Consider the following 15,493-nt stretch of genomic DNA (forward strand, 5'->3'; position numbering starts at 1 on the left):
GAATCAAACCCAGGGCCTCATGTATATGAGGCAGGCACTCTTGCCACTAGGCCATATCCCCAGCCGGGTACCTATTTTTATCTTGAGAACTAGTTATATATGGCATTTATCCATCTTATTGAGATACTTATCTTCTCTTATTGTTTCAATCAATATACAGACATTACTATTACTCTGTCATATATATTCACATATGTACATACATACATATAGACTTGCATATATATCTCAAATACGTGCTTCGGTTTGAAATTCTGTTTCAAGTTAAGCGTAATTTAACTTCATTTCTGATTTCAATTTGACTTTTATTGTTCCATTTTTAAATTAAATATCAACAGAGAATCAGGAATCATCAGGTATGTGAGGAAATAATTTGGGTTAAAAGTGATAGCAAAACAAAAGAAAAACAGAAGAAGGAAGTTCAAAGGACTGAATATTTGTGTATTTCCACCCACCCCAAATTATATACCCTGAAGCTCTAGTCCCCACATATGTTAATATTAAGATATGGGACTTTTTAGAGGCGGACTTTTTAGAGGCAACTAGGTCCTAAGCAGGAGAGCTCCCATGACTGGGATTTTGTTCTTATAAAAGACACTCCCCCCTCCCACCCTGCCCCGGCTGGGTGGCTGGGAATGTGGCTTAGTGGTAGAGTGCTTGCCTAGTATTCATGAATACATGAAGCCCTGGGTTCGATTCCTCAGACCACATTAACAGGAAAAGCTGGAATTGTCACTGTGTCGCAAGTGGTAGAGTGCTAGCCTTGAGCAAAAAGAAGTCAGGGACGGTGCTCAGGTCCTGAGTACAAGCTCCAGGACTGGCAAAAAGACGAAGGAAAAAAAAGACTCCAGGAGGCTCCCTGGCCCTCTTTCTGTTGGATGAAAATACAACCAATAAGCCTTCAGCCTACAAGCCAGAAAAGGGACCTCATCACAATCTGGCCTTGACAACGATCTATGATTTAGAACCTCAGCCTCCACAGCAAATAAGAAATCAAATTATGTTGTTTATAAGCCACCCGGTTGTGATAGTTCCTTATAGTATCCTGAATTATGACAGGAAATAAACTAAGAAAATGAGGCAGAGGAATAACATGTCAAACGTTATTAAGAAATTCTGAGTCTCAGAGACATAAAATAGTGTATTCATGAAGAGATGCTTTTGAAAACAGGAGCAGAGCATGTGATAAAGAGAAAGTAAGAACACACCAAAAAAAATCTGTATATTGATTTCAACAGTTACTAAGAAAATGCTAACGAGAATACACCAGAAGGTGGAAGAGGAAGAAAAATAAGAGATAAAAAGTAAGAAATTTAATTGAGGGCTCCAAAAAGAGAGACTAGGTTTTAAATTTTTTAATTGTTTTTTAAAAACCCAGATTTACATGAGGTTGAAAGGATTTTCCTAGAACCCAGGCACAAACAGCACATGTGCCCTTATGATTAACTTAGTATTACCATCTTTGCAGTGGATTAAAGGAAATTAATCACTTGGTCTTTCTTTTTGCTGTTGTTGTTGTTGTTTGCTTAATGAAGTTTTTTTTTATTGTCAAAGTGAAGTACACAGGGTTCCAGTTTCATAGGTAAGACAGTGAGTACATTTCTTATGGAATTTGTTACCTCCTCCCTATGATTCATTTTTTTTAATAAAGCACTTATTTTATTTTTATTTTTATTCTTATTTTTTTGGCCAGTCCTGGGACTTGGACTCAGGGCCTGAGCACTGTCCCTGGCTTCTTTTTGTTCAAGGCTAGCACTCTGCCACTTGAGTCACAGCACCACTTCTGGCCATTTTCTATGTATGTGGTGCTGGGGAATTGAACCCAGGGCCTCAAGTATATGGGGCAAGCACTCTTGCCACTAGGCCATATCCCCAGCCCATGATTCATTTTTTGATCAACCAAATCTGTCATGATTTTTTAATACCCAGTAGAGAGAATGAACTACTTAGAAATGTTGAAGTGGGAAAAAAATAAAACCAGTCCTGAGTTTACAGTGATTGGACTTGAGGATTTTTTTTTTTTTTACTTCTTAGTGTTATGAAAACAATATTCATGGGATGTTTCGCCACTGTTTCTAATACTATTGTGTGCAGGAAAATCTAATGTGAACAAGAGATGGAGCCAGGATACACAGTAGATTTTTTTTTAATCAAACTGAATTACATGGAGGTTATAGTTTCATACCTTAGACATTGGATACATTTCTTGTACTGTTACCTCATCCCTCGTTCCCCCTCCCCCTTTCCCTCCCCCCCCCCCCCATGAGTTGTTCATCACTTGGTCTAAGCAAGAGTATGGAACTGTAGTCTGTAGTCTGGAAGTTGTGGGATTAGAGACGGAGGACAGGGGATTTCTCTCTCTTCATTGACTTTACCACACCTCACACGGTCACTCATATCTCTGTCTTTGTTTTGTGTGTGTGTGTGTGTGTGTGTGTTTGTATGCACCCATGTCTGTGTCTATCTGCCTATCTGTCTCTACCTCTCCTTCTCATGGTTTTTTTTTTTTTTTTGGCCAGTCCTGGGCCTTGGACTCAGGGCCTGAGCACTGTCCCTGGCTTCTTTTTGCTCAAGGCTAGCACTCTGCCACTTGAGCCACAGCGCCACTTCTGGCCGTTTTCTGTATATGTGGTGCTGGGGAATCGAACCCAGGGCCTCATGTATACAAGGCAGGCACTCTTGCCACTAGGCCATATCCCCAGCCCTTCTTCTCATGTTTTGATCCATATTCTGACCATAACTAATCCAATCGCCATTCACATCTGATGAGCTTTGCTTCTTTCCAGTCATGATGAAGACCCGTGTTCCATATGTTTAAACCAAAATCAATAATGTAAATTGGAAAAAAATATGAATGGTTTTTCCATCTATCTTTCTTTTGATTTCTTTGATCTGTAATAATGTAGAAAGTGACTATTTTAACATGATAAGCACATGACATATATACATATATACAGAGAGAGAGAGAGTTATCTATAAGTTGATATGTATCTAGTTATATAAAAATATAAAGAGGGAAATGATTAGCTAAGGGAAGTAAGTGTGTGTGAATCAGGATAACTTAAGGAAACTGAGGCCTGGTGAAGGCAACTCAGAAATATGGAATTTAGAAAGAGAAGTGCCAGCAGAGCGGTTGGGTCGTTCATTGGGATACTATTGTCCCTGAGCTCGCCAACTGCACCTCTTCACTGAGGAACAGCGGCAGCGAGGTGGTTCGAGGAGCGGCCTGAGACTTCGGCTTTGGGTGAGAGAAAATGGCTCGAACCAAGCGGACTGCTCGTAAATCCACCGGTGAAGAAGGCCACGCGCAAGCATGGCCGGAAGGCTGCCCGGAAAAGCGCGCCCTCTACCGGCGGGGTGAAGAAGCCCCAGCGCTACAGGCCCGGCACTGGGGCTCTTCGAGAGATTCGTCGTTATCAGAAATCCACTGAGCTGCTCATCAGGAAGCTGCCTTTCCAGAGGTTGGTGAGAGAGATCGCTCAGGATTTTAAAACAGGCCTGAGGTTTCAGGGTGCTGCCATCGGTGCGCTTCAGGAGGCTAGTGAAGCATACCTGGTGGTATGCTTTGTTTGAAGATACCAATCTGTGTGCCATCCACGCCAAGAGAGTCACCATCATGCCCAGAGACATCCAGTTGGCTCGCCGGATACGGAGACAGAGAGCTTAGGCGAAGGCAGTTTTTATGGCGTTTTGTAGTAAATTCTGTAAAGTACTTTGGTTTAATTTGTGACTTTTTTTTTGGTAAGAACTTGTTTATAATACGTTGCATTTGTACTTAAAGTCATTCCATCTTCCACTCAGGATGAATGGGAAAGTGTTCACAGATCTCAGTGGTGCGCACTGGGCTCAGGAGTGACAAGTTGCTAATATGCAGAAGGGATGGGTGATACTTCTTGCTTCTCATGATGCATGTTTCTGTATGTTAATGACTTGTTGGGTAGCTATTAAGGTACTAGAGTTGATAAATGTGTACAGGGTCCTTTTGCAATAAAACTGGTTATGACTTGATCCAAGTGTTTAACAATTGGGGCTGTTAAGTCTGACCATACATCACTGTGATAGAATGTGGGCTTTTTCAAGGGTGAAGATACATGTCTTAACCACAGTGTAACTTACAGTTTCCTTAAGAAAAAAAAAAAGTAAACCTGGCAGCTATAGAATACACTATGTGCATTTATAATAGCTATTTTATATATTGTAGTGTCAACATTTTTAAATTAAATGTTTTACATCCAAAAAAAACAAAACGGAAACATAGAAGTGCCACCTTTGCTTCAGAGAGAGACAACAGGATGCATCACTTCCTATGGGAAGCATTTCTCGCCCAAGAATTAACAAGTGACAGGATATATGCTTTCCTGAAGAAAACTTAAGCCACTGCCCCAAAATGCAGGAGGCCTTCTTACCTGGAAACTCAGAAAGTAACACCAATAACTTTGAAGCTAGACCCCCTGCCTTTACCCTATAACTACTCCAACAGCACAAGGAGCTATGTGGTTCTGCGTATGTGTATCTCTCTGTGTCTCTCTGGATGTCTCCGTGTGTGTGTGTGTGTGTGTGTGTGTGTGTGTGTGTGTGTCTTTATGTGTTTGTCTGCATCTCTCTCTGTCACTCCCTATGAGGGCACCCACACTCTGTGTGGCCCTGCCCTTTTGTGTGTTTGTCTGCTTTTTTGTCTGTTTGCCTGCTTGTTTACTTAATAAAGCTCTGCCAAGTTTTCTTACTATTATGACTTATCCAGAAATTCTTATTCTGTGATCAAAGTCAAGGACCCTAAGTGAAGAGTCCCTACATTAAAAGGGAAACTTCACTAAACCTTACTTCCTCAGTGACATGTGTACATTTCTCAGAATAAATGGAATGTTGCTGTGCTAAGTTGTCTCCAAAATCCACCCAAGTTGAGTTTTTTGAAAGTGTGACTTATAAGATTGAACAAACATTAGTTGAATACAGAAATAGCAAACAATAATTAGAACTGCCTGGAGCATTATTTTATAGCCTACTGACAATAAAGCCTTTTTTTTATGTCTGTGGAATGGCAGATTGATAATGGATTTATTTAGTGAAATCTTATCAGCCATGCTATTTTCCTTTCAAACACTCAAACCTATTAGGGCTGAAGCTTATTAACTCATTTAATCATTATGTATCACCCAATGATAGACCAACTCCAATTTGGGGAAAAAAAAACCCTCATTCAATTAGAGTAACTTTTCTAGAGAAAAAATAGAAAATTGATCATTTAATGATAGCTTACACACCTTAATAAACAAGAAAACTTAGCTAATATTGTGGGCCTATTTCCTTGAACTTGCATTATTAAGTGGAATGACAATTGTATCTTTTACATATATCAATAGATCATTAAGATGTATTAGTGTATACCATTGGCCTTCCTTTATCATTGAAGTCCAAGAAAGCCAACTAAAATCACCTTTATGGTTTTTTTCTCCCCTTTAGCCAGATCATAACCTTTTGCCTGATAGAGATAATCATAAATCAGCAATAATGTTGTAAAGCACCTCATACTAACAAAGCTGGTCACCAAAACCAACAGACCCAGCCAATCATCTTCTGCTTACTGTATATTTGAAGGCTAGATATCCCTGAGCTATTATCTCCACTATTTTTTTGTCTCCCTTCTGTCCCAATCTAAAATGCTTTGAAAGAAAGGCAAAAAAACAAAACAAAAGCAAAACAAAAAAACAGAAAAATGTCAGTAAAAATGGGGACAAAGTGTAAGTGGAAAACATCCAGGCAGCTTATGACTGTTAGTACAAATTACCCTGGTGAATCATTTCTCCTGAATCATCCTTCCTCCTAGAGACAGATCCCAGGAGTACCTGGACCCTTAGCCCAAGGACCATTAACAGCCAGGCAGCTATTCAGTAAGATTAAGCTGGAACTTGTGTCACCCAAACCCCTTAAGACTTAGAGTGGTTAAGACTTAGAGTTTATCAATCTGGAAGATTATGAGTCTATGCTCATTAATTGTAGATTCCATTTTGATACTAAGCAGTCTTAATGCCTGAGCACAATTGATTTTCCATTGAAATGGGTCAAATTCACTTTCTCCTATGCCAACAGTTTCCCTACCCCACCCTCCTGTCACTACTGGTGACTTCAGTCTTCTTCTCCAGCCCCTACAGGACCTAGTAAAATAGGCACAAGTCTCTTTGTCAGTATTCCTTGAAAGAAGAAAATCCCTCAAACAACCAGGGAAAAGGAAATATATGTGCTTCCTTCTGGTAGTCAGATTGCACAAAAGACAGTTCTCTAGGTTATCACTAACTTAGATATTTTACCTCTGGGCCAAATACGTTGCTTTTGCCATGTTTAATCAAAGCAACAATACTATATAGGGCAATTGCTAGTGGAAAACTGAGACTAAACTAGGCTAAGTTGTGGCTCAAAGTCACAAGGCCAGTCCCAATTGGTCTCTAATAGGCCATGTGTAAACGCTTGTTCTCCAGGTTGGTGCTATTGGGTTGAAGAGAACTTGAAGACATGAGGCTGAGAGGGGCAGTTTTCTAGCCAATGAGAATGGGATCTCAGTCTCTCTCTCTCTCTCTCTCTCTCTCTCTCTCTCTCTCTCTGCCTCTCCCTCTTCTACCCTTTCCCCCTCCCTCTCTAATTCTGTCTCCCTTTCTCCTTACCCCTCTCTTTCTTCCCCCTTCCCTCCCTCACTCTGTACCTTGATCTGACAACAGGATTAACCAAAAACTTGTTACATCTGTCTTACTGGAAGGTGGGCCCACACAATACCAAATGCTGAGCATTCACAATTAATGTGGCTGATGGGCGCCATGAGGACAAATTGCCTGGTTATTACAATGCATCATACATGGCAAATGAGGTAATCCATTCGAAAGGCTGTGTAATTACAAAGTGCTCTACAAATCTCATTACTATTATCATGGTTATATTTCTTGCCTCTTTGCTGGGGGTGAAACTGCCTACATCATAGGATAGACATATTTTCAGAATCACCAGTCCCCAATAAAGCATGGTCAGGGTTGTGATAAGCTACCTTCTCAACAACACAGAGATATGCCCCCGTGCACAGTACCATTTCTTGACCATAATTCTATGTTTCACGTAAACCATAAAACGTGTCTTTCTCCTGCCTCTCACAGCGTTGGTTTTCCCTTCTGTCTCTTATTTAGCTATTTAATAATTTTGACTTATAATCCAGTAAAACAAGTCAGATTTTGGACTACATTCCATCCAAATGTATGATAGTTTGTACTAAAATATTATTTTAAGAGCTGAGTATTTTTAATATGGGACCTGCCCTTAAGTATCCTCAGGAAAGGCCAAAAAATCTATTCAGATATATGCTTGACTAAATCTGTGTAATTCTTTGTAAAACAATGTACCTAGCGGCAGACATCAAAACTATGAAGAGTTTATTGATAACAGAAAAATGCCAAATACAAAGTTAGATGTATCGTATGGTTCCATGCAAATGCATGCATGCAAAACCAATTAAGGTGGTTGAAACAATGTATAGCACATTTTCAGCTGAAAAAGGGATTAAGAATAGAGGAGGAAGAGAAAGACTTTCATAGCTTGTTCATAATATTTTTGTATCATTTGAGTCATGTACAAGATGAATCAACACATGTATTATTTGTGTAATAGTAATCTACTGACTTTTGGAGTTGAAAACTTAGTCACGTTAAAACCTAAATTTTAAAAAGTGCTATGTTGTTGTTGTTGAAACTGGCAAAATATTTTTTCAAACACAAGGGAACAAACGATCAGAGAAATAATAGGTATAATAAAGTCCATAAGCTCATGAGTGTTTCTGCATGGAAAGGGCCCATCAAGATGAATGAATAACAAATAAAATGTGATGCTAGTCATCTTTCTGATGCTCTGAAAAAGGACTTCAGAAAATCAGCTTAAAATGAGGTTGATTTGGGCTGATGGGTTCAGAAGTTTCAGAGCACTACCAGCTGATTCCATTGCTTTGGGCCTATAGTAAGGAGGAACACCATGGCAGAGAACATGATCAAAGCACAACTAACTCATCTGAAGGTGATCAGAAGCAAAGAGGAACAAGAAGGGCCCAGAATGCCAATATATATTTCAAGGGCACAAGATAACCTAATTCCACCAATGAAGCCTTGCCTCCTAAAACCCGATCAGCTGGAGTCCAAGCTTTCATCACATCAGTCTTTGGAGATGTTTAAGATCCAAACTGCAATATGGTCAAAGGATGCTCACAAATGAATTAAACTACCACCAGTGAAGGGAAGATACTAAAATAGACTTCTTGAGGAAGAAGAAAAAATGGCATGTGAGATCTAGGAGTCGAATGGCATTGGATTACTTAGAGAAACAAGAAGTTAGGTGACAGTGACACGATGTTTTCAATGTTCTAAAGGCTTTTCCATGTGCCATGGTATATCCAGCCAAACTATCATCCACTCCTGTGATGTAATACCTGGCCAAGCTATGTATCCACTGTGACACTGATGAGAGAATAAAGATGTCTTCAGATGAGCTAAAGCTCAGAATTCTACGTCTGAGCCCTTACATTCATAAAGCCCCTGAGCACAGGGACATTACTTCTTTCAATGGAAGAGTACATCAAAAGCCAGCAAGGCATGAAAACCAGAAAAATAGAGGCTACTATAGAAGGGAGAATTCCCAGGATAGTTACTGGGATAAGTATGTGGATAACAGATGTGACTAGGTCCAGAAAGTAACCAGCAATATTGAGACAAGATAATTAAAAAGGCTTCAGGGGCTGGGTGCTGGTAGCTCATGCCTGTAATTGTAACTACTAAGGAGGCTGAGATCTGAGGATGGTAGTTTGAAGCCAGCCCAGACAGGAAAGTCCATGAGACTCTTATCTCCAATAAACTATCAAAAAAGCTGGAACTATGGCTCAACTAACTAAAAAGCTTGAGCTATGGCTCAAGTGCTAGCCTTGAGCAGAAATAACTCAGGGTCTGTGTCCAGGCCCTGAGTTCAAGCTCTAGGACTGGCACAAAAACAAAGTCAAAAACAACGCAGGGAAGTTTAGGGAAAACCAAGAGACTTCATAGATTATTTGACATAGTTAATGAAAAATTATAGAAGGAAGCATAATATATAATATAGAAAACAGAGAACAACAAAATCAAAGATAGCTGATTACTAATGATATAAAAGCAACAAAACTAAACTTAATTATATGGTATTACTTGTCTAAGCAGAAAGGAATTTTTTGCAATTATCATGTCTAACAGATTTTGCTTTAGCTAAGAAATGCAATTTTATTCTAATTTGAGACTTAGAGAAGGGGCTAGGGATATAGCCTAGTGGCAAGAGCGCTTGCCTCATATACATGAAGCCCTGGGTTCGATTCCCCAGCACCACATATACAGAAAATGGCCAGAAGTGGCGCTGTGACTCAAGTGGCAGAGTGCTAGCCTTGAGCAAAAAGAACCCAGGGACAGTGCTCAGGCCCTGAGTCCAAGGCCCAGGACTGGCAAAAGAAAAAAAAAAGAGACTTAGAGAAGATACAGTGGCAGTTGTTAAGATAAAAATGTAAATCCTTATGTCCCATAAGAAGTCACCAGTGTTGGCCATAATACATAAATTGAGACTGAGAGTATAAGCAGATCATTTTGAAATATGGGAGTAATTATGCAAAGAGGCAGCCAAAGAGTTGAGAAAATATGTTAGAAGAAGAAAAGCTCTAGAGTAAAGAAAGGAAAGCAGTATCCGAGGTCTTCTCTTAAAAGTTTTGTAGTTAAGGTTACTAAAGGCATGAAGGCTCATGCCTACAATTTTAGATGTAAAGATGCAGATCAGGAGAGTTGTGTTTGAGGATAGCCTGGGCACAAAGTTTTCAAGACTTACCCAATAAAAAGCTGAATGCAGTGGTGTACACTTGTCATTCCAGCTATACCAAAAGTCTAAGTAGAAGAGTCATAGTCCAAGTGTGAGACCTGCTATGAAAAATAACAAAAGCAAAAATAACTAGGTATGTAGTTCAAGTACCTGCCTGACTTAAACCCCACTAACGTGAGATAAACATACAAAACTTTCTCTTTTTTGCTAATCCTGGGACTTGAACTCAGGGCCTGAGCACGGTCCCTGGCTTCTTTTTAAGGCTAGCACTCTACCACTTGAGCCACAGTGCCACTTGTGGCTTTTTCTACTGAGGAATCAAACCCAGAGCTCTGTGTATGCGAGGCGAGCACCCTCTACCACTAGGCCATATTCCCAGTCCCCAAACTTTTGTAGTTATTCTTGATGTGATGGTGGTGCATGCCTCTAATCCCAGCATTAGGGAGATGGAGGTAGGAAAAGTATGAGCATTTACAAGGCTGGCCTACAGTCACAAAGCTATTACGGGGCATGGTTGGAACATCAGTGTCCTAATAGCTTTGTAATGAGTGTCATGTCCTTTCAACTCTTACGATGTGTTTGAACTCCACTGAAATGACCTAAATATAATTTAAAAGTCTGGGGTTGGATTATACAACTCTCAGTTCCTCAAGCCTGATCTTCTCTTCTGTTTCTGCTTTAGCTCTTCTAATCCTTTCTCTTCTGGCCACTCCTAGGCTGTCTTACAATAAAAGCATGGGCCAGCATCCCAGGTGTGCCCTTTCTCCATGCTGTACAGCTCTCTTATAGACATGTGTCTTCTTTGGAGGTAATATCTCCCCTAACAGCCTCTACAAGCAAGTGGGTGTTCAGCAAGTGCTGTGTCTGCTACTCATCCCACACTTCTTTTATTAATTTAATTTTTTTGGTACCAGGCCTGGGGCTTTAACTGGGCACTGTCCCTGAGCTTTTTGCTAAAGGCTATCCCTCTACCAGTTGATCTATAACTCCACTTCTGGATTTTTGCTGGCTAATTGGAGATAAGAATCTCACAAACTTTCCTGCCCAGTCTGGCTTTTGAACTTCCTCCTCAGATCTCAGCCTCCTGAATAGCTAGGATTACAGGTGTGAATCATTGACACCTATCACCCACTCTTTTTTTAAAAAGCAAACTTAACTAAGCATGTTCAAATTTTGTTTTGTTTTTGTTGATTGAATAACTGAATTTAAGTGACACTTTCTGCCTAAGTGTTTCCTGCTTAATGTTATGCTTTTCATCATTGTGATAAAATACCTAAGAAAATCCACTCACAAGGAGGAAAGGTTTGTTTTAATTAACAGTTTTAGAGGTTCCATGGTCTCCAGGCCATGTTAGTTTGGGTCTGTGGCAGCAAATCATAGTGGAGTCTATGGTGGAGGAGGACGTTCATCTCATTGTCACCAGGAGAGAGACAGACAGACAGACAGACACAGAGACATAGAGAGAAAGTAACTGGGATCTTAGTATCTCCTTCAAGGGCACACCTCAGTTTCCTTCCTTCCTTCTTTCCTTCCTTCCTTCCTTCCTTCCTTCCTTCCTTCCTTCCTTCCTTCCTTCTTTCCTTCCTTCCTTCCTTCCTTCCTCCCTTCCTTCCTTTTCTCTTTCCTGCCTCTAGGTTTCACTGCCTAAAGGTTCCACAAGCTAGTGACCAAGCCCTCAGTACATGGGTCTTTGCAAGACATTTAAGACTCAGACTATAATAAGATAACCATTGGGTTTTAGCTTTGGAAACTGGCTTACATTTGGAGGAAAATATCAGAGCAAATAGCAACCAGTGTTCTGGAGAAGTCATGACCAAAGTGCCGCATTAACGAATCATATATAAATACAAACAGTTCTGTCCTGTTCTGTTAAAACACAAACAACAGCTGGGCTCTGCTGGCTCAAATCTGTAATCTTAGCTGTTGAGGAAGCTGAGGTCCTGAGGTTCATGACTCAAAGCCAGCCTGGGTTAGAAAAGACACTGAGACTCTACTGCCAATATAATCAGCAAAGAAAAAAGATGGGCTGAAGGTGTGGATCAAGGGATAGGACATGGGTTGAACAAGCAAACAAAAAAGTTTCAAACCCTGGTACAAATTCAAACAAAAAAGCAAAACAAATAGAAAGAAGGACACAAGCCTCAGGGGAACAGAGTGTCTGTTGGGAAAATGGAGGAGAATGGAAAAGGAATAGGCTGGCCTTGATCATCAACAGGCGAGGACTGTTTATTGAGGGACAGCCAGGGGCACGGACCTTCCCGCAGGTTTGGAGGTTGTGCGAGGGGGTGAATTTGGGACCAGGCTTATAAGGGGTCTGAGAAATGAGACAGAGGTTAATGAAAGTGCCACTAGGTCTAGGAAGTTGGTGGCTTGTCCTTGGGCCCACAACGGATTGCTTACAGCTGGGCTTAGGTGAATTGCCCTGCCTGCACATCAACGCATACCTGGGGTTTTACCTGATGCAGGTCAGCGCATACCTGGGGTTTTACCTGATGCCTGCATGGGCCTGGGAAAACTGTGTGTGGGTCAATCCTTCATATTCCGTCTTTGAATACATAGAAAGAACGGGCCTAGAGGGGAGAGGCAAGTCCTTCACAAAGGATCTGTACATACATAAAAAGAATGTGCTGAGAGAGGAGCAACATAGAATTATGAGAACAAAGCAGAGTCCCATCAGTCAAACCAGAATCAGGAGTCAGGGGCTAAGCTCCAGGGAAGAGAGCCACAGGAAAAGCAGAAGACTGGGGTGCCCTACTACAATTTGGACAAGGCAAGAGATGACATGTTGAAGCATATGTTTCTTTTTAAAGCACTATAAACAACTAAGATATAATAAGTGTAATAATAATAATAATAATGACAATGATGAAGCACTTTCCTTCCTCTTTTATGATATCAGGAGAGCAGATTTGATACAACGAAGATCTTCCATGAAGGACTGTCTGTCGGGAAGGGAAGTGCCTTGGCCTAGACATGGGCTTGGGGGCTCTGAAGAACTGGATGAGTCCTGATCACTTCTCTCAAGCAGTGTGACCCTACACAGAGTTCTTTTGTGTCATTAAGGTGTGACTAAGAACTGAGTGAGCCAACTTGTAACACAGCATGCAGGTGGCATTCAACACAGAATAGGCTGCTTGCCTTTTGCTTCCCCTCCTACCCCCACCCCTGAGTCAGACATCCCCTTTAGTCTCAATGGCTTCACTCACTGTCTGTTTACCTCCTTGCTTTCACACACTTTGCAGTGTGGCTGTTTGCTGAGATGGACTGTTAGATTTGGTTGCATATGTAGTTTATGTCTATGCCCTCTCCTGAGTTTTATCCTCTTATCGTCTAGTTTAACTTATAAGTCCCAGCGACTATTGTTTTTACTCATTCAGTCTATAAACTCATATATTCAGCTTATTTCTATGTAAGATACAGTGGGAGTTTTTTTTAAAAGAATGAATGAAATAGAAATGAACCCTGTCTTCAATGTACTATTAGCTGAGACCAGACCAACATGTCCCAGTGGGGAGATAGTCTTCCTGAGTGCTGTCCTGAGTCAGAGAAGGGGGACATTACTCATGAGGAAAATGCTCAGGGGCAAGATTAGGTGGAAGATTAGGTAGTCAAAAGTCACAGGTGCTGCAGTTGACTTTTTTGAAATTTATAGTAACAATGAAATGCCATCATGTCCAGTGAGTAACTGATGATCAGGTATGGTTGTCCATGAGAGGAGTAGAGATCTGTCTAGAAAGAGCAGATGAGGGTAGACTACTGGGACACATGCATGACCACAACAGAATAAGCTGTTTTCTGTAGGTGCCTGGCGGAGATAATGTGATAGGATTGTTTTCCCTTAGAACACTCAACTTCCACCTAAAACAGGCCATTGGAGTTGGAAAGGGCAGCTCCAAGAGGGATGGAAACTGGGAGATGATGGTAATTGAGGTCACAGGCTCTGAATTGGGGCACCAGCAGAGACACAGAAAGAAAACAAAGGGATGGATGATTTCAAACATTGCTGAGGACCAACCAACAGACTTTGCCAGCTGATTCATTTTGTGGAATATAGGTTTACATCATCCATGCAAGGGCACCCATTAACTTCTCTAGCAAAAGTCCCTTCTCCCTAGCCTATGATTACTGATGGGCCTCCAGTCCAGTCATCCCCTTCTCAGGATAATTACAGGCAATAAAACTGATGTAACAGGATTAGTGCAGAGCATCTGGGTTATTCCCCCACCACCAGCATGACATCAGACTTCTCTGAATTGGCCTGTGAACCTCTGGAAAAGTCCCACAAAGGAAACATATTATATATCCTAGGTACCAGTCCTGTTTCCTTGAACCTGGAGCCCAATCTACTGCTGTGTGTGTGTGTATGTGTGTATGTGTGTGTGTGTGCTACAGCATTGTGCTTCCATGATGATCAACAATTGAAACAGTTTGTCCTCACTGCTTCTGAGCTCTCTCGTGACACAGTTTCACAATTTTTGGTAGGCTAACAGTATAAATGGGGTATTGAAAATGAAGGGGACTTAATAAGAAAAGGACAGAAACTGGCTAAGAGGGAACAAAAGCTGGGAGAAAGGAAAAAAGAAAGAAAAAGAAGGGAAGGAAGGAAGGAAAACAAAGAGAAGAGAAGGAAAAGAGAGGACAGGAGGAAAAAGGATAGTAGTGACAGGAAGGAGAAGGGTGAAGAGGAGAGAGAAGGAGAAAGAAGAAGAGAAACTTGACTCATTAGAGAGCTGACCCATGCTCAGGAAGCTATATCCTGTCTATTCTCTCTTAGATTCTTCCTCTTTCCTCATATGACCACCCCTCCCCTCAGTGGCTCTAAGGCATGGTAGCTGTGGTATTAGCAGTCCTGTCAAGTGAGGGTGGAAGAGACCCTGCCCAGTGGGCAGCCAGTGATAAGGCTTACAGCTTGGGTCTGAACCTCTACTTCAATGTCTCCCTGGGCTAAGAAAACAAGGTCCAATCATGCCACCGAATTTCCTCTTCCAATTCCCTACTTATTGGGAGAAAGGTTTTCTAGAATTTCCAGAATTCCTTTGCTCTAGTTCTTTGGCCTGGTACAAAGTGGGTAAACAGCTATCTCTGAGGAAAAATGGTGTTTGTAGCAACGAGTGTCTGATGTGCTATTCTCAGGAGACTCCCACACCCTCCCTGTCTGCTGTCTTGATGAGGTCATCAGACAAAACTTGGATGAGTGCAGAACCTTTTGCATGTTTATTTAGAGCTCAGAACTATTAGGCCTTCCCTTATTACACTTTACCATGAAAACAGAAGTCTATGCTTCATTAAAGAAGTTTTCCAACTTAAAAATAAATGGCCATGTCTTTCTTGAGCTTTCCTTTCTTTTTTTTTTTTTGCGCTGTCCCTGAGCTCTTTTGCTCAAGGCTACTGCTCTACCACTTTAAGCCACAGCACCACTCCCAGTTTTCAGGTAGTTCATTGGAGATAAGAGTCTCACAGACTTACCTGCTCAGGCTGGCTTTGAACCATGATTCTCAGATCTCAGCCTTCTTCTGAGTAGCTAGGATTACAGGTGTGAGCCCCAAGTGCCTGGCTTCCTTTCCAGCAACTGTTTTTGCTTGAGGAACAAGAACACAATGCTTAGCTTCAACTCCTGGTTCTCCCTCTAGTCACATTTCTTTAG

General features: G+C 41.2%; 1 pseudogene; it reads left to right on the plus strand.

The window, feature by feature from the left end:
• Positions 1-3,202: 3,202 nt before the first annotated feature.
• On the plus strand, positions 3,203-3,667 carry LOC125359736 (annotated as a pseudogene).
• Positions 3,668-15,493: the final 11,826 nt, after the last annotated feature.

This window comes from Perognathus longimembris, chromosome 11, assembly GCF_023159225.1.
Source record: "Perognathus longimembris pacificus isolate PPM17 chromosome 11, ASM2315922v1, whole genome shotgun sequence".
NCBI lineage: Eukaryota > Metazoa > Chordata > Mammalia > Rodentia > Heteromyidae > Perognathus > Perognathus longimembris.